The 27,717-nt window shown below is 50.7% G+C and overlaps 1 protein-coding gene across 3 annotated transcripts in view; it reads left to right on the top strand.

The window, feature by feature from the left end:
- Positions 1–27,717, top strand: part of LOC105278508 (semaphorin-2A) — a 264,773-nt gene that overhangs the window by 53,900 nt on the left and 183,156 nt on the right. The window contains exon 3 of one of the 3 annotated variants that reach the window (XM_011337655.2): positions 17,517–17,673. The exons of the other annotated variants lie outside the window; for them this stretch is intronic. The gene's annotated coding sequence lies outside the window, so the exon portion shown is untranslated. The remainder of the gene's footprint in view (positions 1–17,516; positions 17,674–27,717) is intronic. 3 annotated transcript variants of the gene reach the window in all.

The following is a 27,717-nucleotide window of genomic DNA, read 5'->3' as shown; positions in this document are numbered from 1 at the left end:
AATACGGGAACACGACGTGAAATCGCTCGCGTGCGGCATGAATCATCATTCATTTCGTGTTACCAGCGGACGTCGTCGGTGTATCCGTATCGGTGGACGTGCACCTTCACAAGGACGTGCGCGGATGTGCGTGTACCCACGCGAGCGCCGCAACGACGCCGGGCTGGTGGACGCCGGGCTTTTATCTCTCCAGAATCGGTTTACATGACCGCCATCTGATAAGTCCAAGCTCCGGGCACAGTGGGATACCCCTTATTTACACCCTCCTCGCACCCCCGCGCGCGTGCCACCCTCCTGTTCGTCCGTGTGCCTTCCTCCACGTTTGTCAAGACTGCGTCGAAGCGAGAGCATTGCGAGGCGACGCCACGCGGGGGATCATTATCGCGATTATCCTCGAAATTCCGACGTTCGGGATCAGTGCGTCGGAATTTCGCGGGGCTTTCAAGGAGTTTCCTCCTCGCGATTCGTTATCAAACTTTGCTTCTCGCGAGTTCCCGACGAGTGCTACGAGCGCAGTTGTGCAGACTCGTTGTATAGAACAGTTAAATGACAGCGCGTGATTAAATAATGTTTCAAACTAATTGTAAGAGAGATGCGAACACTTTCCATTCTGCTGAAAAAATCTCTGCGAAATCACGATCGTCGCGCGTAGCGTAGCGTCGCGTAGTACTCGCCGGTGGATGTCTCTACGCTCTTAAACGCAGTGTAACGTCATTAAATGATGACGCAGGCGAGGAAGAAAGAACTCGTACGCACACGTATAGGGTGAAAACGGCGAATCATGATATTTAAGTGGCGATCGTCACCCCCGATGTAGAGCGTTTAAGCCTCGTTCACCGAGCGGATCCCCGTGTACCGGTCGCGGAGCGCATCCTCGATGGGATCCTCGTCGAGAAACTCTCACAGTGCTGAGGACGCGCACTTTTTGCGGGGTCGCTTTCCTCAGAGGTATCGGGAGGGTCCCCGTAGGACCGTATTACGATGACAAAGTGGCGTGTCGTGCTGGTGGATGTAGTTGGGATGGGGTACGCGTCTCTCTGTGTATGTATGTAGGTATATTCGTGTGGTGGGAAAAGTGTTCGTCGATTATACGTGGCGAGGATATCAAACAAATTGAGTGCGGATCCACTCGCTCGCTCGTTTATAATGACATCAGCGTGCCTGCCTGCACGCGCGTGAATGCACTGTCATCAATGCATGCGTGCGTGAGTGCGTGCGTGCGGCCGACGCGCTTTTGAGGCAAGTACGAACGACAGCGCGGCCGAGCGATCGCGAGCGTGCAAAAACGGTGTCATTAACGAGGTAACGACACAATGGGACAAAGCAACCCGTTTTCCCTCTCGCTCGCACCTCCTCGTTCTCCTTCGCTCGTGGGTGATTTTTTTATATTTTTCATGGATATCTAAACGCATTGCGCCGCTACGATACGCCGACGCATCGCGCATTGTTCTCTTTCACTGGCGTTCGCACCGTTATTCGATATAGAAAAAAAAGAGTCGAGAAAGAACACACGCGCGCACTCCGCGCGTAATCCGACGTTCCGCGGACGCTGAATCGTAATGTGCTCAGATATGAATCCTGTTGACACAACTGCGAACAGCAACAGCAAACTACTGCCGGGGTATTGCGGCGATGCTTGTTCTGCCTGTGTGCACTGTCGGGATTAATTAAACTGAACAAATTCGCGCTAAACGACGCGCCGTTGACTCGGTGTTTTATTTAATTTATCAATGGGAGCTTTTATGTATATCGATATAGAGCCGTTTAAATGTCGCCGAAGGTGCACCAATTAACCGCTGTGAAACTGACAACGATCGAATCTAAGAGAAAGATCGAATTGCTACGTAATGAGCGAGGTACTGCGAGATGCGTCGCGGAATATAACAGCGTTTATTTATTTATTTATTACTATTATTTCATCAAGTCGAGCAGAACAAGATCATCAATCTCAGAGCTACATGTAAACGCAGCTATCTATTAGTGTCCGCCTGTCTGTCCTCCCTTTGCCATCGGCGCTTGCAAAGAGGTAGCGAAGTAGCGCTTCAACCTCCACCTCTCTATTTTGCCAAGCGTTGCGGAACGGTGGGCTTCGGCTGGATTTCGGCACGACTGGCGGAACGGATTTCGCTGGCGGGGTAGGCAGGCGTCGAAAGGACCTCCTCGGCGTCGCGACGATGCCGCTCGCGCAAGGACGATGATTAATGACCGCGCCGTTTGATACATCGCTGTCATTTTTCACGCATAGATGGGACCCGTTGATATTCCCTTTGCCGCGCGTTCACGCACTCACTCATACCCGGACGCGCACTTTCCGGAGACGACGGGCGCGGTAAAAACCCGACAACTGCATTATTATGCGATGAAGAGGGGAAAGAGAGAGAAAGAGGAAGAGAGATACAGAAAGGGGAATGGAAATCTACCGTTACAGATACGCGCTTCGGTGATCCGCAAAAAAATCGTAAGCGCGGACTCGCTGACGTATCAATGTTATCGGCGCCGCAGCTCGCGACTTTTCATCGCGACGGCCGAGGATTTACACCCTCGACGTCTCGCTGGAGGGGTTTAAATTCGTTCTTGCTCGTCCCAAGCGAGAGTTAGTGTGTGAATATATGCTGAACGAGCTGCGACGAGGAGATATTTTGTCTGGATAAGAACCGATCGCTCGCGAATTTCAGAGGACCATCGCTGTCCGCGGGACGAGTACTCGCGATGACTCTCAATCCGCGAGCGCATTCAATTCGGCGAGGTTCCGCGTGCGATTCGTTCTCGTACGAAATTCACGTCGACGCGGGAAATATACGTTCAGCACCTGTGCATTCGTTCGGCCTGGATAAGCGAGACACGCGACAGTTAATCTACTGTCGATATCAGAGTTGAGTTAAAGTCGAGCGGAGAGTTTATTAGCGTGCTGTGCGGAACGTCGCGTTTCAGGAGCACATGAAACAAACGAAAAAAAGTACATTGATAAACTAGGAAGATATCTACTACATATAACAAAGAAAACAATACTGAGAACACGAGAAGAAGCCTGAATTAGGAGAATGCATCGTTTAACTTTCTATGAGCGAACGCTTTAGAATGCGCGAGTGCAAACGGCGGGAATAAAAACGTTTTTATGCACGTTTGCGCGAGTAATCGCGCAATCGGTTTCAGGAAAGTAGCGGAGAGCGGAAAATTGCGGCCAGAATTTCCGCAAACGCGGCCGTGTATCACAGGAGTTGCAGCGGCGATGCGAGCGGCAAGCTCAAAAACAAGTTCGCAACTCTGGCAAATCGGAGGATGGGACGGACCCTTGTCTCGGCACGGTACGTGACTCGGCTTGTGGCGAATTATTAAACTGCCTCGTAATTGAATCTGACCGGCTTTTGACCACGTAGAGATGCGCGTCGTAGGTCGCGGTTACTTGCATCGCTGCTGCAGCTCCACTCTGCGCTACTCGCACGCGGGTGCATCAGCGCGGAAATTATCGGCGACGAGTCGCGCGAGAAGTTCCGCCCGTCGCGTCGTTACGGTATCGCGTCAATTATTTTCGCACGAGAAGTAATGTAGGCGTGAGCAAGCAGATTGGCGATACGTCGTCTGCGAGCACGATGTTACGCATGCACGCACTGAGCGGTTTCCGAAATCGCATCAGTTACATCGGTATTATCTTATAGACGATTTTGTATTTAAAAATGCGCATCAATTGTGCACACTGGATATTTTTGGCGGATAGAAGGGAGTTTATGGAACATTCTCTGTCTCTCATCCTTACCTAACAATTATCCTAATAATCTTATTTCAAAAGTTTCTATGAGTAATGACTATTTGATGTTAATCGCGTCAGTTGCATTGGTATTATCTTATAGACGATAGACCATTATTTTACTCATCGAATTGAAATTGCTGCGGGATATTGATCGTCCCGTTTGTCGTGTGTATTAAGGTTCGATCGTTAGATTATGCACTCGTGGAGCTCAATATCCGTGGAGCCGATACCTTCCATTCGGAGCATAGAAAAAACTGAAGTAACTTCGGCGAAATTTGGCTCGCCGCGGTGAGTGGCCGATGGAGGAAGATCGAGGGTTGAAAGTAGAGCCAGTCGGCGCAGCTAGGCTCGAAGATATTAGGTTTATCGTTTCCACAAGAGGAGGACTGTCGAGGCGATGGGAAGGGCTGGGACCGGAAGGTGACGCTTTTCCATCGCCGCGAGATTGAATAATTCAAAAGCGTCTTGCTCAGCGATTTTCAAACGGCGAGCGTGCCCACTTCCGCTTGCGGACGCAATCCCTGCTCTAATTCCGCGTCTCCGAATAAATGCATACTATTAACGTAGAAACGGACGGGACGCAGAGATACGCTTTCAGGTTGAGAGGCAGAGGAAGAAAGAGAGAGACAATCATGCGTCCGTTTCTCCATCTCATGAAGACTGTTGCCGGAAAAGAGATTTTCTCTCACTGATCTCGATATTGACTCTCGTACGTTCATGGATGTGATGAGCGAGAATCGCGGGTGGGAGTATCGACTCTCCTGTATAATCTTGCGTGCGTATCTTCGGACGTTTATTTCTTTTCACAAATCCGATCGAGTCAACCGTCGGTCATCGCGACGATCAGAGACTGTCCGAGCTCGTGCCATCACGCAATACGTCAATTCACCGGAACGAAGAAAAATCGCCGATAAAAGTCCACGGGTAGTCGCGGAGAACTTCCACTTTGATTTTCCTCGCGCGCCACTGTCATTTATTAAGATCGACGCTTTAAAAGCGGGTCCAGGACCGGTTCTCTCTCTCTCTCTCTCTCTCTCTCTCTCTCTCTCCCTCTCCCTCGGTCGAGCCGAGCGTCACCATAAACCCGTCATCGAGGTTGTCACTTCCGGTCCGGGAGTGGCGTTAAAAGGGCGCAGGAGGGGTGCTCGCGGGGCACGTCGCGAAGTCGGCTGACGTCCCAAAGTGATTTCAATGTGTCGTTAAAAAAGGAAGGAAAAAACAGAAAGGAGTGAGAGAGAAGGACAGAAGAAGGGGTAGGCGGAAGGAAATATTCGAATGACGACGTCGACGATGGCGTTTTGCACGGCGCGGTAATGGCGCCGTTCTATCACGATTATCGAGCCGCGATTCTGCATGCGACAAGGCATCGTTACTCCTCCCTTCGACTCTTTCGTTCTCCTCTACCACCTCTGCCACCCTCTCTCTATTTTCTCACCTTCGCCTCCTAAGCTACCCTTGCGCAGGGCACTGCCATCCTTCCATCGACAATCACCACCCTCGGCCCACCACTGCCGCCGCCTCCCCGTCTCGCCCTCGAGTTCCTTCATTCCACGTTGCCACTTGACACTAGACGCTCTTCTGTCTAGTGAGGTTGCTTGCATCCGCGACGCTCAAAAACCTTCGCCGACTCGGCCCTAGGCATGGATGCATGCATATGTATCTGCAATTGCATGTGCATGAACCGCGCCAGACGACGCTTCAGACGTCTACATCTCACAGTCGCGTGTTTCTTAGCATTATTTCCTTCCTCTCTTCTGCTGGGATTCCGTTCGCCGAGACTCACGCCCTTAAATGTCGCAATGAACGAACAAACACGTCGTTTCTTCACTCATCTCTTGCGTCGATAACGCCGTCCGGCCGATCGAACGGAAGTCGGGAACGCCGAGCGAGATGAAAAGGAACCGCGAGAGATATTTTATATTTTTCTGGCTTTACGCAAAATCCCGTATCGCCACGGGGCTTTATACAGAGACTCCCGAATATCATATTTCACAAGTTCGCGCAGCTCGGCTGCTGTCTCGCGCGTGAAAGGGTGTTGATTGGATCGTGGCGCGGCTGCAATGGCCTCGGGTTCGTCAGGAAACACTATATTCCGAAATTCGCGCAACGACCGAAAGAGTTCGGCAGAAGGCGGAACGAGGGGTTTGCGGGGGCAGCGGAGAATTACTCGTTCCGTCTCTCGCGCGCGCGTCTCGCATCAGACGAGAATCGTGCAATTAGCCGACACGACGGTTCGCAATTATCATAATTACGCGACGTAATTGTATTACTCGTGTAATTCACTGCGTGCAGTGTCTAATCTCGCGAATGGCGTGCCAGCAAAATGTTTCGAATATGAAAACGCCAAGGTAGCAACCGGCAAGACGGTGAAGACGAATTTCTTGGTCTCTCTCTCTCGTTTCCGTAAACTCTCTTCACATTGTACGGTACGCCTTCAAAAGGAAACAACGCGAGCAACACCGTGCCGAGCACTGATGCACAATAGAGTTGCCCTCGTTCGCGCAAAATAAATGCGAAAGAAAGTCTTGCAAAGGTGAAAAAAGAAGAAAAAAAAGAGAAAAAGATGTAAAGACGGTCCGCAGGATCCGCGGACGATGACGCTATACGAGAAACGCAGATGCGCTCAGCGCGTAATAAATAAATTCAGGAATGCTATTCATAACGCGGATGATGCAAATGTGTCAGAGATACGCGAGATTCGTTTCTGTTCTCGCGTGAATGGTGATGACGAGTTAATTTGCAACGCAAAGCTAATCTTTCGGAGTAGTCGAGGGCGAGATAAGAACGTGGAACGACGGCGCGGAAACTACCCGAAATAGAAAAGAATCGGGAGAGAAGTCTCGAGAGGAAACGCAACGATATCCGACGATGTGAGAAAAACGGCGAGAGGAAGTTGGCGAACGTCATCGAGGAAAGGATCGGAGGCTGCACAGGAGACGAAGATTATGTCGTGTTATCGCACGAGCGGGTCATGAAACGTTGCCTAGACTGTTGGCAGATAGTTGACCATGGTCGTTTCTTTATATTAGGCCCATAAAGGCGGCGAGCCGGGAAGTGTGTATGGCGGCGATCGCCGCATCGCCATCCCCCGCGTTTGCCCACCCTCTGTGCTTCCGACGACGCGAGGCTTTTACCGGTGGTAGAGCAAACGGGAATGCGATTAATGGATCTCCACTTGCTAACGGAGTGATTTGTCGCGGGCGGAAGATTTACAGGGAATCGATCGTCACGAGCGCGTCCGTGACGCGTCGTTTCCACGTGACTCTGATTCATCCGTCGTCTATCCGATATCTATCGTGAACGAAAATAAAAGAAAAAGGTAATACGATTTTGTTAAGTTTTCGTGACGTTATCCCAATAATTAATTCCTGTTAAGGTAAATTGGTTTCATAAATGAATTATTTCCTACATGAGTAATATTCTGCGTCATCATTTATTGATTATTTGAGCATCGTAATACCCCATGTACCTCGTATACTCCAATGAGGACAAGATAAGCGGCTTTCATCACAGTTGTTACATTTTACCGAGATGCAAGGGACGATCTGCGGGTACAGGTCGTCCAAGTGCCGAGTATCCGAGAAGTCGAGAACTAAATGAGAAAAACGGGGAACAGGTTTAAATAAACCTCGCACCTTTGTCCGCGCGAGTGGGAACAGAGCGAGACGTCGGAGCTGGAGTCCTCCGTGGAGGAAGAGGAGGAGGTCCGAGTCGAGCCGGCGTGGCAAAGGGAAAATCCAGACCGTTGGAGTGTGCTGACGACGCGAGTGGCGCTTGAAGCTGCCGTCCGCTGCCGACAAAGCGAGGGGTGAGGAGAAGGAACGCACGAGCGAGCGTGTAAAGGACGCCGTTACCGGCAAACCGAGAGGACACACGAACGCACGGACGAGGGTGGAAAAAGTAGAGTCGCCAGGAAGGATGGGTGGCTGGGGGTGGAGAGAGGTCGGCAAGGGTGGCAAAATAGCGCGCTTTGTGCGGCGAGTGAGACGCTGAGTCTTTATGACGCTACTCGGCCATAACGACGCCCATTGCATTGTGCCCCATGTAAAGCACACCCCGGACAGCACAGACCCGGGCTGAGAATCGGCCTTGGCACGGAGGCCAGAAACTCGCGAACGTCGCCCTCGCACTCTGCCTTCCACCCTGCTGCTCGTCGTCCTCGCTCTGCCTCGCGGCCGTCTTCTTTTCTTCGCTTCATGATGCACCGCGAGCGATAAAAGAAACGAATGTCAACCGCGGCTGGTTACCTCTTTTAAACGCGTCGACGCGTCTACCCAAGTCCCTCCCTCTCTTTGTTCCCCCGCGAACGGGGAAAGTTGGCAGAGGCGTGTCTGAAAGAGGAAGCCGACCGTCGTTCGCCACGACGATCGTTCTGCGACGCCACGACGATCTCTTTGAGCCTCCGAAGTTCGAGACGGTATCCATGGTTGGAAGATCATCACGAAGAGAGTAAGGGGATGGCGCGGTCCTCATGAATCAACTTAATTGACGTCGGTGCCACACCGTGATCCCGACTTGCACAGTACCGGCCCGTATAAACGTATCGTAAAAACTTCGATTCTCTAAGTGCGATCAAATCGAGCACTTGCAGTTTCTTTGGTAGCAACACGCATTCTTGCTTTTGTGAAGTTGAATGATCTCTGACTTCGATGTTGAGTGAGAGAGAGATATCGAAGCAGACAGATAATGCGTTACAAGTTTGTTGTGAATACGATCAGGTATAAAAAAACTAATCTGTCGCGAATATCCTTCCGAGACAATTCTATAACGAACCTGGACTGTCCATTCAGTCCGAAGTAGCATAATTGCTGTTTGTTTCCTGTTTCAATAAATGGCGGGAACTAGGATGAACAATAATTGAATCCGACATCGGCGAACTTTTTCGATGAAGAATGCAAACGATGACGTTACGGAAGCGAGCGTTATTACTTTTTCGGCCCTTCCACCCGATAGATTGGTGTTCTGGAACTCGCTAGCGCTCCCGACGACGAGATAAGCGAGATAGCGGAAATAGGTCGAAAGACATCCGATGCCAGGGGTTAGGGGCAAGCTCTGCTTTTGATAGTTATGATTGCGACGAGGTGGTACGCCTCCTTCTGGTCGGACAAGCTACCGCCTGCTGAGAGCCATCCGTTTCTGCGCTGGTGGACCCGCCTACAAACGTCTCTCTGTGCTTCTGTTACAAGCTTCGTCTATCACGGATCCTTTGCGGACACACTTTCAAATTTGCTCCCGTCGATTCGCCAATTAGCTTCCTAGTTAAAAGATAGTATCGCGAAAATATTCGAGAGGGTGCGCTCGACGCCAAATTGCGCCATTCCGCTCGCTGCATGAAACGATAATGGAGTGACTTCCTGACTGTCTCTCTCTTTCACTCTTGAAGCGGAAATTCTCGTAAAGCCCGATCTGATCGCGCAAACAGATTTTAAAAGAACACTCTGCGCCGTAACTTAAATCTTCTAAATGAATTTGTTCCTCCTTCGAGCCATCCCTTTTCTCGCCCGCGTGCTCTCATCGACCGCAACGCGGATGATAATGTAGGCGGATGACGCGACGGTGTTTTTAGGCGCGTGTTACTGCCGCCTCTGTGGCCGCCTGATTTACATTTATTGCGCCGTTTACATAATGGCGCTGCTGTATCTTCCATTATTCCAACTAATTATACCCCCATTTGGATAAAATACGATTTGCTACGTTTAAGTCCTTCTACGAGAAGCGGAAAAGAATTTTGTTAGCAAAAGAAGTCGAACCGTTTCTAAACTTGTAGAATAATTATTACGTGCTCTACACGTGAGATATTGTGTGCAGCAGAATGGTATTTATCTATTTACATGTATATGCATCGTGAAAAAGGCAGAAGATAATTCAATGATCTTCCACTCACGTTTCCATCATATTGCCCGCTCGACGCGCGTGCAATTGCGTCCAGATTTCACAGCATCATCGCGGGAATAAATCAATCTCCCATCGGCCATTTAAGGCCAGGCCGTGCGAGATTAATCATTTTTCTCGCGATTGGATCGTCGACCGGTCGATAGAACCGTTATACGCGGCGAAGTCAATTTCGAGGTGATCGCATAAATTGCACCGTTACAGCAAGGGAGGCAAGCTCGATACGCTCGCGCGTGTACAGGTTTCACCTGGGAACTCGCACGATGTGCCAACACCGTGGACGATAATTCTCGCGGGTCATGGCTAATTGCGATTGGGTCCAGAGAGACAGAAAGGGAGAGCGAGAGAGAGAAAGAGGAAGACAGATAGACAAAAGCTAGATCCGGCACAGACTTTGGGCGAGATTACGTAATCAGAACTGCGGAACGATCTTATTCCGGATGAGAGCCGCAACTTCCTTCGGCGGTCGTGGTCCACCGTTCGCGATACGACCGCTGCCTCAGCAGGTCCACGGTTAATTGCCCCGTTTGTTACCATTACGCGAACGATACATCCTTTTTATTGTCATCCTCTGCTCGAAACGACCGTTGGCCTCTGCGCCCGTGTACACTTCCGGCCGGCGAACCGATGAGCCGCGTGTATTCCCAGAGCGAATTCCTGCTTAATGTCCGATAAAGAAAGATCGGTAACGCGATCATAGTCCCCTCCACCCGACCCCGCTAAATTATCTCGATCCATTGCGAACGATGTGTGGATATAGGTCGATTGCGGAGTCTTTGATGGCGATTTCTATGGGAGCATTATTAGACGATCTCTTGATTTGACAGACATTATAAATACGTCTATTACAGCACGCTCTACAAACTCGTAATGAGAATCTCACATACACACGTACATCTCCTTGCTATCTCAAATAAATCGAGAGTCACAAAATGATTCATGTGACTACACGAATCACTCAAGAGGCGTGTAATCGCTATTGTTACTGCTATGTTACAGCGACGGATTTCTTATGTCTCGATCGCCGCGCGATTTACCTCACATCTTTTTTTCCGCAGGGTGAACCGATAGCGCAACGATTCGTCATTCCAAGTGCCGCCATTACTTACTGGATCGCGGCCGATTTTCGTTTTTCAGTCGTACATCGGCATCGTGCCGAACAAAGGCGGAGCCGATAGTCGTCGGGGTGCGATAGCGAAGGGTCGGGCTAAAATTCGACGCCGCGACGCGGCGAAGCGACGACTCGAAACGCGTCGAATTTCCTCTTTCAATTTCGCAGGTACTATTCAATTTCCCGGGCCCGCGGCTAAGGAACGTTTAGATATTTCTCTCCTTTTTTCTGCTTCTCTTTCTCCCTCCTGTATACCCCTCCTATATATATGTACAACCTTCCCCTTGATTGCTGTTCGCAATCCCATTCCCTCTCTTTTTCTCCGCTTCTCTCCAGACAGGAGTGGCCTGGCTGACCCGAAGCGAGGAGAAATGGTCTTGCCACGAGTAACGTAGTTAGGCGAACGCGTGGCCAATGAGCCGTTTTGTCCCTGATCCCTCGCGGCTTATTTTTCATTCTTTCTCCGGACGAACGGCGCCCCTCGTTCTATCCACCATCTTTGTCTCCCCTTCCGTTTCGTTGCGGCTCCATTCCCCGCAGCCGTTGTTCACCATCGTCCTCACCGAACTTCTTGTCTTCGTATTCAGAGTCAGCGATTACCGACCGGGATTTCCCCCTTTTCATTCTCTCTGTCTCTGTCTCTGTCTCTCTCTCTCTCTCTCTCTCTCTCTCTCTCTCTCTCTCTCTCTCTCTCTCTCTCTCTCTCTGTCTTACTCCCTGTGATTTTCTTAGATTAAGTGGAGAGCTTTCGACAGAGATCCCTAGTCGACGCGGAGCTGCCAGATACACCGAGTGTAACCCTAATTGAATCTCACTCTTTTGCGAGGACATTTATTTTTGACGACTATGAAATACACCGCGTGATACGGCAGGAAACTCGCAACGATGAGTTCATCTGCTTCGTCGAGGGAAAATCTGATCTCGCATGCACACAGAATACGATTTCGCTCGATAGCGAAACAGACACTGACCTCGGTGTTTCCGGTCTGAAATGTGGATTCCTTCCACGTGCCGCAGAGAGCGCTAATTGATTAAGATTTCTTCGCGGGGAATCGGACGCAGGAGCCCGGGTGCACTAATGAAATTAACGCTCGTCTACCTGGCCGCGATCGATACAGGCCTTTAATCAGTCCCTTCGACCCGTCGTCCTCGACTCGCCGACGAGCTTCTCCGGCGGATCGGCGTTTGGAGTGCACCGAAGCCGAAAAGTTCTTTCCCGCCGGCTTAGTGCGCCAGGGGTGGAGTCTTTTCAGAGCGAGTAGGGGCGCGCGACGCTCGGCAAAGTAAATAATGATTAGGGCGATTTGTATTTTTACGTCGTGCCTGATTTCTGTTGGGTAAATATTGCGAGTTTTCTTAAGACCCGTACTTCTGTGATTCCCTCGCGCTCCGGATCTGCTCACCCCTTGGCATCCGTTCCCGAGAGAAGCGTATCTTTGCCGGACAGTGACGTCTGCCGAGGAAGAATCACGGTTTCTCTGCGACAACGTTGTTCCACGTAGCGAGCAGGTTCCTCGCACAACTTCTCGCAGAATCTCTAATGCGATTTCAGATTATTGTTATTCGGTGTGCCGCAAAACTCAATATTTTTGCAGCCTGTGTAGATCTCGATTGCCTGAGAATGTTCCCACGAGGCTTCTTCCTGCGCGGGACTTTAAAGAAAATTGTCTTGCAGCAAAATTCTTTTCCGGTTTCAAGCGCGGCACAACGCCGCGCGACTTCGGAGCAAATCGCAGTGAACAGTGATCGATAACGTCAATGAAGTCCCTTCGTGAAACAACTCGTTCCGGGACAAAAGTCACCACCACCGTATATGTTCCAAATCTAGTCGTTCGACATTCGTTCGGACAGAAAATAAAAGGGGGAACACCATTTATCGAGCCCACTTTCGGACGGCATTGTGCAATATCGCGAACCGATAGGCACCAGTGCGCCCTTTTTTTCGCTTTTTTGCTGTTTTTCTTTTTTTTTAATCGAACGATTTCGGCTTACACGCTCGCAAAATCGCCGATGAAACGATCTATAGGCGCGATACTTCAACGTCGTTGAAGTGGAAACAGTTGTAGCACGTCGAGTAGGCACGTTTCCGTATACCGCGATGAAACCAACGCGAACGGGTGGATGGCGGACACGCTTCGGTCGTTTGCATTTTTCCGCGTTCATGCCCTGTCACGGCTTATACGAAAAAAAATGTTTGCAGTACTCGGACCAGTCCGACATGCAGCGTTCTCACCCCTCGATGGGCTGGTACATCCGTCTATCGGCTATCTGTAATGCGGTTGATGTTCTCATTATGCTCGCGGCCGCGAGCACAAATTTCCGATTTCGAGTCACCTCAGTGTTCGAAGTCTCTCGTTCTCCCGTACTTATCTCGTTCCGGATTGTTTCGCCGGACTTTAATGTTTCTCTCTCGTTATTGGGACGTTCGTAACGGTTCGTTGATAGATTCGTTCTGTCTCCCTCTTTCTCTGCTCGCCTCATTGCGACTCGTTAAAATTTCATTCACGGGGTGCAGTGCTCTCGCGTGCGCTCGGCGCGGCGACGTCCATTTGCTGCCGTCGTATTCTGTGCCCGGAACGCGATCTCCTCCCTTATCCCGAAGTTCCGAATGGGGTTGCGCGGCGGCGTGAACTTCTCTCAGGCTACAAATTAGGTGCTAAATGGCGCGAAACGGTTCGTTGCAGTACTCGGGAGGATATTGCAGCGATGTATCGCATTACCGGGACGCGATTCTACTCGGGGCACGGTCGTATCGTTGGCAATGGCGGCGATGCCACCATCACTGCCGTCGTCGTCTCGACGGTGGCGACGAAGAAGAAGGAGAAGAAGAACACCGGCGATGGCGACGGTGGAAGGTAGTGGAAATCCAGGATCGCAGAATTACGAACGCTTGTCGGCCGAGTTTCGTCGCCGGTGCGTTAACGGCTAACTCGAAGCTACGTTAAATTAAACAGAGGGGAGATAAGTTTGGACGTCTCGCTAACTTTACTTCTCTCGAACCCTCTCCCCGCCGTATCCTCCCGCCCGGTCGCCCGGTATCACCGGGTCTCCCTTCTCGCGTCCTTCGCCGTTACAATCCGGTAACGCTTTCACGAGCAATCTCGAGTGCTGCTGCCGCTACTGCTGCTTTTCGGTGGCTCCATAAATGCGGCAGCGCCGCGCTGTCTGCTCCGGGACTTGCTGCTGTCAGCGGGAATTAATTTTACAATCGCTCCGTTACCCGAAGAGGAACAGCCGCGCCGTACTCGCGTATTCGTATTCGGAAGCAGTATGTCCGCGAGTGCCAAATGGCTGCTCGATGTTCCGTGTTTCACGTCGCCAGACGAAAATGGCGAAGGAAGCTGTGCGAAGAAAGCTTATGCTTCAAAAATGTATCCTCAATGAATCGCAAGATGTTAATATTATTCGGCACGATGTTATCGTGTCGGCCCGTTCGACGCTGTCGGATTTAGTCGAAAAGTTATGTCACGTGCAGAGTCACTCAGCCACCACGAGAGGAAAGCCCACGGATGGATGCATGGGGTTGCGGGGTGAAAGTTTAGGTGAAGATATTCAACGATGAGGCTTACGCGACATTTTACACGAGAAACGCCGCCAGACGGCCGGGACGGTCGCAGTGCAAAAGGGATGCGGGGATGGGAGGGGGGTAATCGGAGGCCGGGAAGAGACTCCGTATTTTATCTAAATGATGTCAAAGGGGAACCGCCACGTTTGGAGTCTCGGGTCTCGGGTCGCGACCCTCAGCATCCACCAGCCTCACTCCATCTCCATCGCCTTGCTTTTTATTCCCCGTCTACCTTCCCGTTCTTGCCTGTCTACTCATCCTACGCGTACGACCTTCGTCCTTTCTCTCTCGCTCGGTCGGAAGAAACGAGCGGAAAGCGACAGCCTCAAACTCGCGGATCCCGCAGCGGAGAGTCCCTCTGCGAGCATTATTTCGCGCCGCGCTCGCGTTTCTTCGTCGTCGCCGTCGTCGCGTAATGCTCCACCGCGATGCGCCCTTACATTAAGGGTGAAAACGTCGATACGGTTTCTTGTGTTTCTCCACACTGGCTCTTTTCTACGTAAATTCTCTGTATCTCTTCGCCAGCACCTCCTTGCCTCCCATCATCCTCGGTTTCTTGTCCTCCTCTGTCTTGTCGGGGTGCTCTGTCGGCTACGAGGGTCGAAGGAGGAAACGTCGGCGCCGGTGTACATTCGTACGCGTTAGCGGGAAGGCGAAAAGGGCGCCGTGAGTCGAGACGGCATCGCTAATGGAGGTGCGATGTAGGTGTCCCGTAAAATTTTATAACTATAAAACCGTCCCGCATCTTCGCCGCGGCTCTCTGCCGTCTCCTCTTTCCCGGTTCCGGTGGGAATGTCGAGCGTCAACCACCGCGTTTTCCACGCGCCTCCTCCGTTCTCTCCCTTTCCATCCAAACGCGAGAAACTAATGCAGGAAAAGTTAACTTTAAATTATGATAAAGATTGCGGTGACGCCTGATTTAATTCTAATATTTTAATTGATACTCATTCAGATTATATCTAACAACAGCGCGAGCTGTCGAGGCAACAATTAATTCGTTCAAATGATTTCCGCGGTTTAATCGTCTTTTAAGCGTCTTTTATTTTACGTGCCTTCCGCACTCGACTAAGCTATTTAAAAAGTCGCCGCGAGACATTCAACCGCACTCGTTTTCCGTGTATCATGTGCTCGTCCTGAATAATACTTATAAAACCGGAGTGGGTTTCTCCGCTCGCTCTTTCTCGCTATTCCTCTCGCCCTCTCTTCCTTCGGTCCCTACGGAGCAACCTTAATCAGGTAAGTACACGCGAGGGTTTTCCCTCATTGCAAGGGTCTTCGTCGATCCGCACGCAGTCACTGCACGCAGCCGGTCGTGTGTTTGTTTGTTTGTTCATTTGTTAAATACGCCACTTAGCCGTCAAGTCGAGCGCAGTTAGCTGTTTGTTTTACTTTCAAGCACTCGCAATGATTATTCATCGTTGCCTTTATGCCGCGCCCTCCTTTCCGGGGCATGCACATCGACGGGGCGACGGAATAATGACGGGGGTGCCCTATTGACTACAGTGCTCGCGACCCTGTCATTCCGCTTTTCCCCGCTCCTCCCTCGCGAAGAATAAACTGCGAAAAGAACCCTTGCATTTCTCGTGCGTACTTCTTGTCTTCCTGCGCGTTATAACTTTGCATTCAACCCGAATACACTCGTTCTCTCGTTTCCTGTTCTGCTACCATTTGGCCTGGTACTCATTTTTTCTTAACAGCCGATATTCTGCGACGTCGTGGTTGCATAAAAACGGCGATGATAATGATGAGAGCGAGTCTTTATAAAATAATCCATCGCACTGTTCTTTGGCGAGTAATATTATCGAATGTATTATATTTCCGCGAATTAAACATCTTAAGATTTTAAACAGTGAAATAAATGTAAAGAAATTGTAAAATACATTATTCCGCTGACAGCATACTTGAATGCTACACGTTACTTCCGTGACTCGCGTAACATATCGCGGGTATATACACGTAGCAGAACTTTTGCGAGTCAACAACTCGTTTTCGTGACGACGTTCGATATATTCAACAAAGCCGGTATAGCCTGGTCAATAAACGGAGAACGCTAAAGCATAAGGAACCAAAAGATTTAAAGCGTTTTGCGACGGTGCACCATGCAACAGCGTGTTCAACAATCCGCAGCGACTCGCGATTCAGAATTCACAGAACGTACACACGTAAACGCCCGTCAAAATCTTTCTGTCTAAAACTCGCGCAGTAATGCTGAAACATCGATGCGCGACAACCGCGATATTTTGGAAAGCAGAACAAGCTGCAAAGCTACAACACCTTGCGAGCAACGTTTCTACAATTTTTCCGATATATCATACATTAACGGGAATTCATTAGATGTTAACACACGCATACGTGTTATCGTATTACCGTCTTTTCCAAGATGGAGCATGCTACGTAACGACGAGCGTAAGTTGGCGGACAATCAAGTTAATTCGTCTTTGTCGTTGCGGGGACTTGCGAGAGGTTGCTTTGTGAACGACGAAAGTTTACCGTGTAACCGGCACGTCGTCCGCACGGCTAAGAGCCTCCATACGAAGCTTTATCGCCGCGGTTTAATTCTAGGTGCAAGGCGGGGCTTTTCGGCGCGTGAGATCGAGCGAGAAACGCGGCGAGACGTTATTGGCGGCGGTAATGAGGAGAAATGTTTGCGCTCCGCTACCCTAAAACCTGAAAGGGTTTGTCCCGTAGTATAGACAGCCTACGATACTGGAGAGTATCCCGGCCCTCGAAAGGGACCGTATCTTGTCTCCGTCTCGCGCGCACCCTCGTGCGATTCATCGTCGCCTTCGCCTCTCTTTCGGGTGAGCGATACACGGGATGCTCTTCTTGGCCCTGTGCCATGTTTGGGTGGAACGAAATCTAGTCGGATCCGATCCTCCAATTCGCCCCCCGAGCGTTGTTACTTGTAGGCTGAATCGGTAGGGAAACGCGATAATCCCGCTTGCTTTGTCCATTTGACGATCGATTGACGGAGACCGTGATTAGTAGAGCGCACGCATAGCCTTCCAGGCAGGTGATCCGTCCGACAGCGCGAATGCGCCTCCCTCTCTCTCTCTCTCTCCCTCTCACTCTCTGAGAGTATTGTTGCGTACCATCAAGCACGCGATTGTATAGCATGTAATATGCAGCACGCTATATGCAACGAATCTGATATCTCTCTGCTGCGCTGTTTATTCATGTTTGCATTTTCTTTGCTGCAGGTGGTGAGTAGACGGAGACGCCGTGTACGTGCTCGCTAACGCCTCCCGACGATGATTTCCGCCGACGTCCAAGCATTCGGTCGTGAGATAAATCAGAAGTGCTTGCTCGCTGATTCGTTCGTTCTGGGGATTTTTACGCCGGAAATCAGCGACTGAGGTAAATTGGTCGACGTAAACTCGCGCGGCTAATCAGGAACTAAATTAGCCAAGAGAAATTTTCCTTCCAAACGTGCCCCTTGGGACCGACGTGCAGAAGGAATCCATCCCCGCGTCGCCAGCGGCGACAATCCCTCGCAAACTTTTCGCCTCTACGTCTTCCGGCGTATTCAATTAGGACCGAGCGATATTTTTTCGAGCGGATTAAGCTCACGGGAATGAACGGGAGCGAAGAGGGTAGCGAGGGAACGGGTTGACGGATCGCCAAAAGTTTACGGCATTTCACCGGCGTTCCCGCGATTTACCGGTGTAACTTCGCCTCGGAAAGTCTCGTGTGTATCGATTCGGGGTAACGTATTAATGCCTAGGAGGTTTATCGCCTATCTGGCTAGCGGCGTGCGCAGCGGGCTCCTCGATAATAATCTCCCAGAGCGCGATCGATTACAGTCGAGATTACTCAGGTGCCCGGTGCATTGATCAAAGCGGGATTCACATCGGGAGGTACTCTAATTGGCACGTGCACGCTTTGCCGAGAATTTGATTTGCTTTCCGTTTGCCGGAGATCCGCAGATTGACCTCGGCGATATTGCGATCTGTGTACTTCGCCGTGCTCAAAGAAGATGCGAAGCAAGCAAACCTAAGTCGAAGTACTCTCGACTACCGTAGACGCGTAGCCGCACGAGTATCCATATGTCGGGTTATTGCAATTTGAGATACACGTTATTTTATTGCGCCCAAGTTACCGACAACATCACATACGCCGGCAGGAGCAAATACGAGTACGGATCGAGCGTCTTTGTAAGATTAAATAATTTGACGAATAAAGTACCAAATGCATGCACGTCGCGCCATTTAATTAGTCTCCAAATAGAGTTCTTCAGGCACAACTTGAAACATTCAATTCACAGGGAATTATGATTGAACGATTTTAAGACTAAAGAGCTTTGCGCCAAATGCAGGACAGATGAATTTCACAAACGATAAGTTCGGTCTGTGATATCGTCCGATATCTACCCGGATTTTCGGATTTTCTCTCATGCATCTCTCATGGATTTAAATCCGTCGCGTGCATTGTTCACCGAGATGGTTCTCAAGCGACTGGCGCGCGGTAAAAATACCGAATGCGTCGATTCGACGCGTGTCGCGGATCTGCACTCGCTCCGCGCGGAGATTATCGAAGACTTGAAGCCGGCACGAAGAGATGAAATGCTAGGAAAAAAGAGATCGATAATCACGGGCAAATTGGCCGCTGTCTCGCGATCTCTTGGTCGAGGACCTGTCCTCCCTCGACGATGGACTTCAGTGGCGCGTCACGGCGCGGCGGTAGTTCGACAAGAGATAAACCATCAGTGTCAGTTTCAGGGATCCGAAAGCGTTCGCTCGACAGTTACGTTAAAACGGGTTGATATCTATCGCCCTACACGGCGAATGTCCTGCCAGGACTTTGTGATGCCCATCACAAGAGAGTCATACACGTCACCGGCATACCCCGGCGCGGCACCGCGCGCAGATAACTCATATCCATCTGTATTAATTCCCGGCGGTGCATGCGTGTCCTCGGAAATTAAATGGTATCCTTACACCGTGGCTGTTTCCCGACTGGGCTCCGATTCGCATCGATCTAGGATATCCGACTACTATCTGGGTCCGGTCATAAGCGCCGGACAGCTGGATTGTCCACGTCGGTCTGCTCAGTACCAGGCAGTTGCTCCTGCGTGAGTGCTGTGGGAAGGCACGTGCGTTGTCATCCGCCAGATGTGAACTTGGATAATTGAATATTGCTCCTTCCGCGTTTCCGGATTTGATTGTCGAGTTACGTGCGAACGGTGCTCTGGTGATGGCATTGCGAGGTGATTCGCGTTCGATTTATTATATTATATATTTCGTGCTACCGATTTCCAGTCACCGTCCTCGGTTCTTGCCTCAAATAGCGTTTCCTGTCATTAATTCGCGTGCCTCGTCAAGCCCGCGATGAAGGAGTGGTCTTTTCCGTACTATCGCGAACGAAAACACCGGCGGTGGCGCGCAGTCAAGTCGCCATAAGTCTTCATTACGTGCGAGTGTATCATTGCGTGCCCCGTAATTCACTGCTACTTTGTTTCGCGGACCGCTCGTTACCGATCGCTGTGCATAAATCCGCTCACTCCACTCCAGCCCTACGATAGACCATAGATGAAATTGGATATTTTTTTCTTTTTTTTGCGAAAGATAAAGGAAATTTGGCGGGAACACGCATGGGAACACGTCGAGAGCGGAGAGCCGCTAACGATAAGAAAACTTTCTTGCCGGATAAGTGGAGTGCATAAGTGCCCTCCCTCTCCCGGGTTTGTTTAATAATTTTTCAAACGTCGCGTTTCGAAGGGTTGTTGAAGCCGAGATACCGAACTCGCGCCGTATTTGCACGCGAGTGAAATTATGCGACGCGTCTCGCAGGTTCGCGCGTTTAAGCTGCGGGAACGCACTCGCTTTGCGCTTCTTTCATTTTGCACCAGCAGTCCCGCACTCGCAGAACTCGGGTATATTTATAGCCGGTAAAATTCTGCGTCGGTCGGGCGCGCGATGAATTTTTCCTACCCTCCCGTTTCCCTCGGCCCATTCCCTTCGTCCCTCCATCCTGTCGCCGCGGAGACGGAAACAGCCCGCGGAGTAATCAAACAGTCGCGTGACTCTATTTGCCGGCTGCTCAGTTTTTATCATCCATAAAAGCCGTTACGAGTCTGGAATTTTTGATCGACGTCCTCGACCAAATGACGGGGGGAAGACGGGGACGTTTCTCCGTCCTCCGCGTTACTTCAACCCCCGTTTCTCCGCCGATTGTCGGCAATGCCGTACGAGGCTCGACCATCTCCCGATGTCCCTTACCCCGCCATCGTCACGCGACGTATAGGCAAGCTTCGCGTGCGAATGCGACGCTTCCTGGAAATCGATCCATCGTTCACAATTGACTCCATAGTCTTTCCTAGCTTAGGTGCGTCGGAGACTGCCGTTTAATTAACCGAGTAACGGACGGGAATGACGATAACGTTCGTGCGATAATTCACCCTGGCCATATGACAAACTTCGCGATGTATCGATCGTGTACAGCGCCTGTGTGTATATACAGCGATTTCTCGAACAGATAAAACGTTCGCTTCGGTGCTTTGATCCATAAGTTGCGGACTCGTGAAACTTTTATCCATTATTTTATTAATACTTTATTTCTCTTGGGTCGTTAAAAAAAATCGCCGGTCCGCGATATCTTCTCATTTCTTCGAAAACTTTTCCCGAAGTCACAGATATCCGCGTCTTTCTGAAACTTTTCGCGGTGATTGTTCGTCGAGCTCTTCTCAAGTCGTTGACAGAACGTTGTCGTATTTCTTCAGTATACGCTCGTCTGTTCGAGCAACAAAAAGCGCACGTGCAACGAGTGTTGCAACTGTTTCCGTTTCAGTCCATTTTCAAAGCGGCGAGGTATTTGCCAATGCTATCAATCGCAAAGAGCAAAGTTGGTCACGGAAGATACGGTTGCAATAAAATGCGCGCAGCATGATCATTATTGCATTAATCGCGTTAATCCGCTCGAGCGTGGCATCGCGATATCCCGGAGCGGATGTCCGTTTTTACGCGATACGGTACGACGTGCGATTGATACGACAACGCCGACGACATAAAATAGACGAGATAAAAATGTATATCCCGCTGTGTAAAATTTCCATTTTTCCCAACTGCCGGACGTATCTATCGTTAGGAACGGCCGATTAACACGCGTCACCGCACAGGAACATAAGCGCGATAATATTAAAACACCATTTATTTTCCTTCCCGTCAGTGCACGCGTAATTTTTTGCGCGATGGTATGACCGCGAATTCACTCGGCCGAACACGCGCGATCATATTTCTTTCGGCGAGCGGCCGGCACGCGGGAAAAATGACCACTCGCCGCGGAATTTGTTTAATTTAACGGCGGTAATCGAGAGTGCTCTCTCGTGCTTGAATACACTCCGGCCAACGCGCCGGCTAATTGGCTTCATCGTCGAAATTCACGAGAGAAGCCAGCACGTGCAGCGCGCGCGTTCGCTACCGCTCTCTGTTAATACCGGTCTCTCCCCCGCAAAAGAATCGGCCGCCCGGTGATAGCCGGACCGGCGTGTGCAATTTGGCAGCGCCGTTTCGTTTCCGGTCGCGGTGACTAATCGGCCGGTCGCGTCCGAGCGAATTGCACGGTCCGCTCTGGTGTTTGAAGGGCAAACGCCATTAGGATCTTTACACTTGCCGGGGGTGGTTTGCTCTCTCGGTTAATTGTCCCGTGGGCCGACCGCGATAATGGGGATAATCATTAATCGGAACGCGAGCGCGGACCGCGGCGACAGAAAAAAGAGATTGTGTGCGTGCGGCTCCAGTGGAAAAAACAACTATTGTTAAGAGTTGATTTTTCAATTGGGTGCAAGTGATGGAGGGCGAAGAGAGGAAGGAAGAATCGCGCGATACGTGCAATACGAGAAGATGCGGGCTAATCGCGTGGATTGCAGTTGGTCCCTCTTTGTTTCGCCGTTTCTGCTCTGAGCGAATCGCTAATTAAGACAGACGCGTCTCCATGGGGATTAATGATACTCCGTCAGTCGGTTGTGCCTTCGGCGCTGTGGCATTGCAGTCGGTAAGAGTCAAAGCTCGCGTTGCGATGCCGAGTTTGAAAGGAAACTTTCGGCTGTTATTAATCTTGACAATTTAGGCCATTTCTTAACGACATGACATCTGAAATATCAACAAATGGCGAACGCTAAAATGACGCGAATATCAAACAATTTCTTTTTAGCGGATTAAAAATGCGAAACACGTTAATGTTTATTCATCCGTCGTACATTTTTTTTCTTTTATAAATTTTTTTATCTTCCTAGAAAGGTACGACCCGCGAAACGTAAGTTTTGGCTCCACTCCCTCATGCATCCGAGCGTCAACCAGCCGTCCATCCCGAAATAGCGCGCAGCGATAATTTCGAGAAATTGGGTTACTCTTTAATGCACGAGGATTCATAATGCGGTCGGTGTCCCCCGACGGAGAGTCCGTACGGAGTGCATACTCCTGTCTCGTCTGCTCCAAGTTGCACTCGGACTGCACCAGGAAACACACCTTTTTGCCCCGTTAACTCGCGCTAAATTAATTCCGCGTTGAATCGCACCCACGGGGACGAAAATCGCGAAAGACGGACAAAACCTCCCTCGCGGACCCCTTCCTACGCGCGCGGTGCAAAGTGACAAATTCGTATCTCGACGAATACGAGGCACGTGACACACACGCGCTTTTTCATCATTAAAGATTCGACGTGACGCAATATTGATGACAACTATGACGATAACAACGACGCGAGACATTCGAAAGAAGTACGGCGATAAATCGCGCGGCGACAGCGTGGAGAACACGGGCTCTTGACGCCAAGCAGAGCGCCGGAGAAAAATAAAGTCATACGTCGCGCAGCAGCCGAGAGAAGATCGAGGATCGCGACGAACACTCGAGACGAACCCGCGTGTTTTTCGCGCGGGGATGCCGTTCCTTTATTTCCCGCGATATCCGGAGTCCGCGACGTTCATTCTCTGCATCTTCTCTTCCTCCCTCTCGTCTCGCGACTCAACGAGACCATTTCGTGCCACGTTCCCTGAAGTTCCGTAATCAAAAGTACAAATCACTATATAACTCAGCCGCACTGACAGCGAGAGGGACTAAGCAGGATGCGAGCGAAGGAGGCGAGACAAGAAGGAGCGCGGCGCGGGTTATGTACCGGAAAACGGTCCTTCTCATTCTCTCACGAGGAAGGGATGAGGGACGTAGGGGAAGTCCTCGTGTAAATCTCGTTCATACCGCCATGGCGAAGCATAAATTTCCTTTCGGCCAGCTCGGCGCGCTCGCTTGGGGCTGCTACCACCGCTACTACCCTCTCTTGTAAACGCTTTTGCGTTGGATACTACTTATCTGAGAGGACCCCACATTCGCGTAGATCGACACCTCGCCCCTTTTGTTTCAGACCGCTGTATTGTTTCGCTGACCACAACTTCCCCAGGGAGGGTGAGAGTACGTCACCGGATATCGACACGCAAACGTGCCGCGAGGGGGAGGGGGTGACTCCGTAAGCGAGTATTATACCACCCTCATGTGACGTGATATTGATGCGTTCGCGCAATACCACCCGGGAGGTCAGAAAGCGACCACTTCTCGTTCTGTCATACGAAACGATAGCGAATGAGGAACAATTTTCCCGTACGCAAGCGGTGCATTAAAGTTTAACGGCGATGCGAATAACGTATACATAGGTTTGCGAGAGAGCGTTGGACATTCGTGGGAATAAAGGAAATGCCATGCCTGCGGTCTCGCCGGTAGCTAACGCTTGTCGGTTGTACGCTTCTGTCAGCTGGCGTCAAACGGAAAGTGTGAGGTGACATTTAGGTATTGCGGCGATAATGTATAACCATCGACGCAGTAATACCTCATGCCAGTTACGTCATTTCCCCCCCGTGTATCTCGTATTCATGTTTTTTCAATAGCTCAGACCCTCTCTTGATATTGCATGAAATATAACTTTGGCCATGAATGTGTTTATCATCGGATATTCACTTCTACATTGCTCGCGAGTTGTCTGTCTATGTAATAATATTTCTCTCGAAATAATAATATTTCTATTGAATATCGTGCAACAGCATCCCTTTGCTTATACATACGTATCAATGCTCACGGCCACACGCGTGAACCGCATTCGTGTTCCTCGTGAAAGGCAGAACGGCGGAGAGAGAGAGACACACACAGAGATAGAGACAGAGGAAGACAGAGGGAGAAAGAAGGGCTCGTGTGGTCTGCGCGTGAATGCACTGTTAAATGCTGACGAGGAAATTTCACCCGCGTTTAGAGTTAGACGGGGAGACAGACACGGGAATGGTGAGAGACGTCGAGAGGACAGGGTGACGGGACCCAAGGGGGTGGCGGGCGCGCTCGTTCGACTCGCTTCGGTGTTTGTAAGCACTTACCCCGCGGCTTATTGTTACCGCGGCTCTCTCTTTGTCAGATTTGTAAAAGCACTCGCTGCGTTAATTCCCGCACGCCGAATGCTACGTGTCGCATCTCGCTCACGCTTACACACGCACGCTCGACCACTCGAGAGCAGTTACACTTGCTGTCGAGTTAAAAGGTTTACTTAATCTACTCTCGCTCTGTGCTCGTCGTCTCTTCCTTTAAACGGCTGTCGAGTGATCGAGTAGACGCGACCGGCAAATTGCGAAGGACGAACGTGGTACTCCTAATAAAATCGCGCCGCGACTTGGGCGACGTTACATCGCCTTGCCTCCTTGCTGTTACGGGTGAGTTCGTGTCTCTCTTTTTCTCTCTCTTTGTTAGATGGTCGCACGGAATAAACCCAAGGTTTATTGTTTGACACGATCGGCCGGGAATCGACGCCAGGACGTGCTCGACTCTCTCGAGAGCTTCCAGTCGAGCGTGACGGTCGATTTCCTACGACAAAGATTTGCTCTCACACGGATCCTCTCCTCCTCCCGTCCTTTCTGTCCCCTTTCATCCTTCCACATCTTCTCCCTCTCTTTCCTCCGGCGACGAAACGCCGTTCTCGTCGTCCTTATCTGCACCTATCTATCTTTTTCTCCTTACACTCGAGACACGCGTACGTGTGCATCGACGGAGAGAGAGTGCACGGAGGAACCCCCGGGAAGAGAGGAAAAAGAGCTTTATCGGGAACTCTCTTCTACGGTGTGGCACGACGCGAGGGGTGGATTCTCAATATCGCATTAGGGTGCACCTGATTATCAGCCGAGCGGTTACGGTAAATCGCGGCACCCTGACACCCCGCCGACGCCGATAAAGTTATACCGAATGCGCCCCCGTCGCCGCACTCGCGATCCAATAACGCGCGATGCACTCTCGTGGCGCAGGAATACTATCATCCCTTACGACCAGCCGAGTTCTCGCAATTTCGCTATTCGCTCCGCGCGATAAGGCGCGAGTCCGCCTGACGACGCGACTTTCCGAGCGACTCCCGAGTCGACGCTATTGTTTCCGGGCGGATTCGAGCGGATCCTGAAGGCCCGGCGATGTTTTAACTCGGAATAATCTATGAGCGGAGAGAGAAAGAGAGAGCGAGCGAGCGAGCTAGATGCAAGCGTCGTAGCGTTACAGCGAATTCTCGAGTGGCGTTATAGCGAGTGGCACGTAGCGTGTTGGTGGTATTGATCCACTTGCATATCCACGGAGGTGTAATAAGCGGTAACAGACTTTATTAGCTTTCGGAATGTGCGGGCCGTTTAATGTATTCCATTGTGCGGTGGCGGCGGCGCCGGCACAGCCGTGCTAATTCCGAAATTCCGGGTATTATGGCCTCCAAAGTGAATTTCGGCATTCGCCCGGCGCGTCTACGCTCTACCTACCTGCCTCTCCTTTCGGAGAACGTGGAAATCAAAACTGAGATTAGTGCTCTGTCTGGAAGAGTTCCCGCTCTCGTTTATCGAAAGATATTTCAGTCTCCGTTTTATCTCGGTGCTAAGGTCTGTCTCGGGAAGATTTACGTAAGCATAACGGATACTCACAAGCACATCTCGAAAATAGACTTTTCGGATATTTCTCTTCAACATGACATGCGCACGTTTGCGTCACGAAAATCACGCACGATCCGTCTATGAAATGCACAGGCCGAAGAAATTCCGTCGCAAGATGTAATTCCGATGTCGAACATCTTGAAGCGGCATGTGCATTCGATCCTCTCAAATCATTGAAATTACGAGTAGTCTGAATTTTATCGTCAATTTCTCCGAGATAATTCCGTCGAATTGAAAGCGGTAGCCTTCGTCTTCGTCACGAAGAAATCCGCGTCGTGGCACGCATCGCTCGCGTATTCATTCCCGGCGTGACGCAAACGGGATTGCGTTCCTCAACTTTTCATCGACTCCCCGACGCGTTGCGACGCTGCGCGTCCTGCCGGCGGCGTTCCCGTAGCCTCTGCTATTTTAAAAGTTGCCAATCACTCGTTATTGCCCCAGTTTTCCAGGGGCGGCTCGAAGCGGAACGCTGAGCCAAGTGCCGACGAAGGCAAACACGACCGAGTTGTCTCGGTCCCGGGGGAATCAGGGCTATGGTAGTACCGTGTTAAACGAGAAAACGACGAACTGCCAGCCGTGTACTCGTCCGCTTCGGTCCTCTGATTCGATGAGTTTGCCCGAATTTTTCCCGCTCGACGTTTCCGCGCGACGCACCGCTCGACATCCGCCTCTGCCTCGTTCGCCAATCACTCGGCTGTGTGCATACATTTCTGTTTACCCGTTTTTACATTCTTATTTACGCGCTGCAACGTAATTTGCGTCTTTGATATTTTATCGTCGGAATAATGTTTTAACGCGCGGCGCTTTCCGCACGGGAATTTTACTTTGGATTTTAAAATTTCACGCGCGCACGGTGGCGGCGAAACAAACGGCGGCGATGACGGGTTAATAACGTTACCTCGCATATAATAACTTATTTAATGCCGCGCCGAATAAATCCGCGAACAAACTCCTCGCGTCATTGCGCGCGCGCGGCGCGACCGGGCGCGCCTTTATACAATATTGAGAATGAGCGCGCGGCGGAATGCCACGGACAGAGGGAAAATAGTTAATTTATCATTCGTGCTCCAGAGAGAGAGAGATAGACACAAGGTTGGTGCTGGAAAGGAGATAAATACAATACGTTCAATAATGGCCGGCGCACGTAGATTCGCAGTCGCGGATAGCGCGCGCATCAAGATAATACCGTTTTCATGCTCGCCGAGAAATCTAACGGTCCTGCGAGCAAGTCGAAACAGTTGCACGCCAGACCATTCTTAATGTATGCAACGAGCGATTAAATCTACGCCCCCGCACAGTCGCGCAACACTCTGCCACGGGATTCTCCCGTTATAGTAAAACCGTCCTTCCTTCCTCCCTCTCTCTCTTCCTGTCTCTCTCCCGTATAAACCGTTTATTACATTTGGCGCCACGGTGATGCAGGATCATTGGAATTTCTCTTTGCCGCATGTCAGAGGCGTTACGGCACTTATGTTAATACC

The sequence above is a fragment of the Ooceraea biroi genome, chromosome 1 (genome assembly GCF_003672135.1).
Source record: "Ooceraea biroi isolate clonal line C1 chromosome 1, Obir_v5.4, whole genome shotgun sequence".
Taxonomy (NCBI): Eukaryota; Metazoa; Arthropoda; class Insecta; order Hymenoptera; family Formicidae; genus Ooceraea; species Ooceraea biroi.
This window is presented reverse-complemented; position numbering and strand designations above follow the sequence as displayed.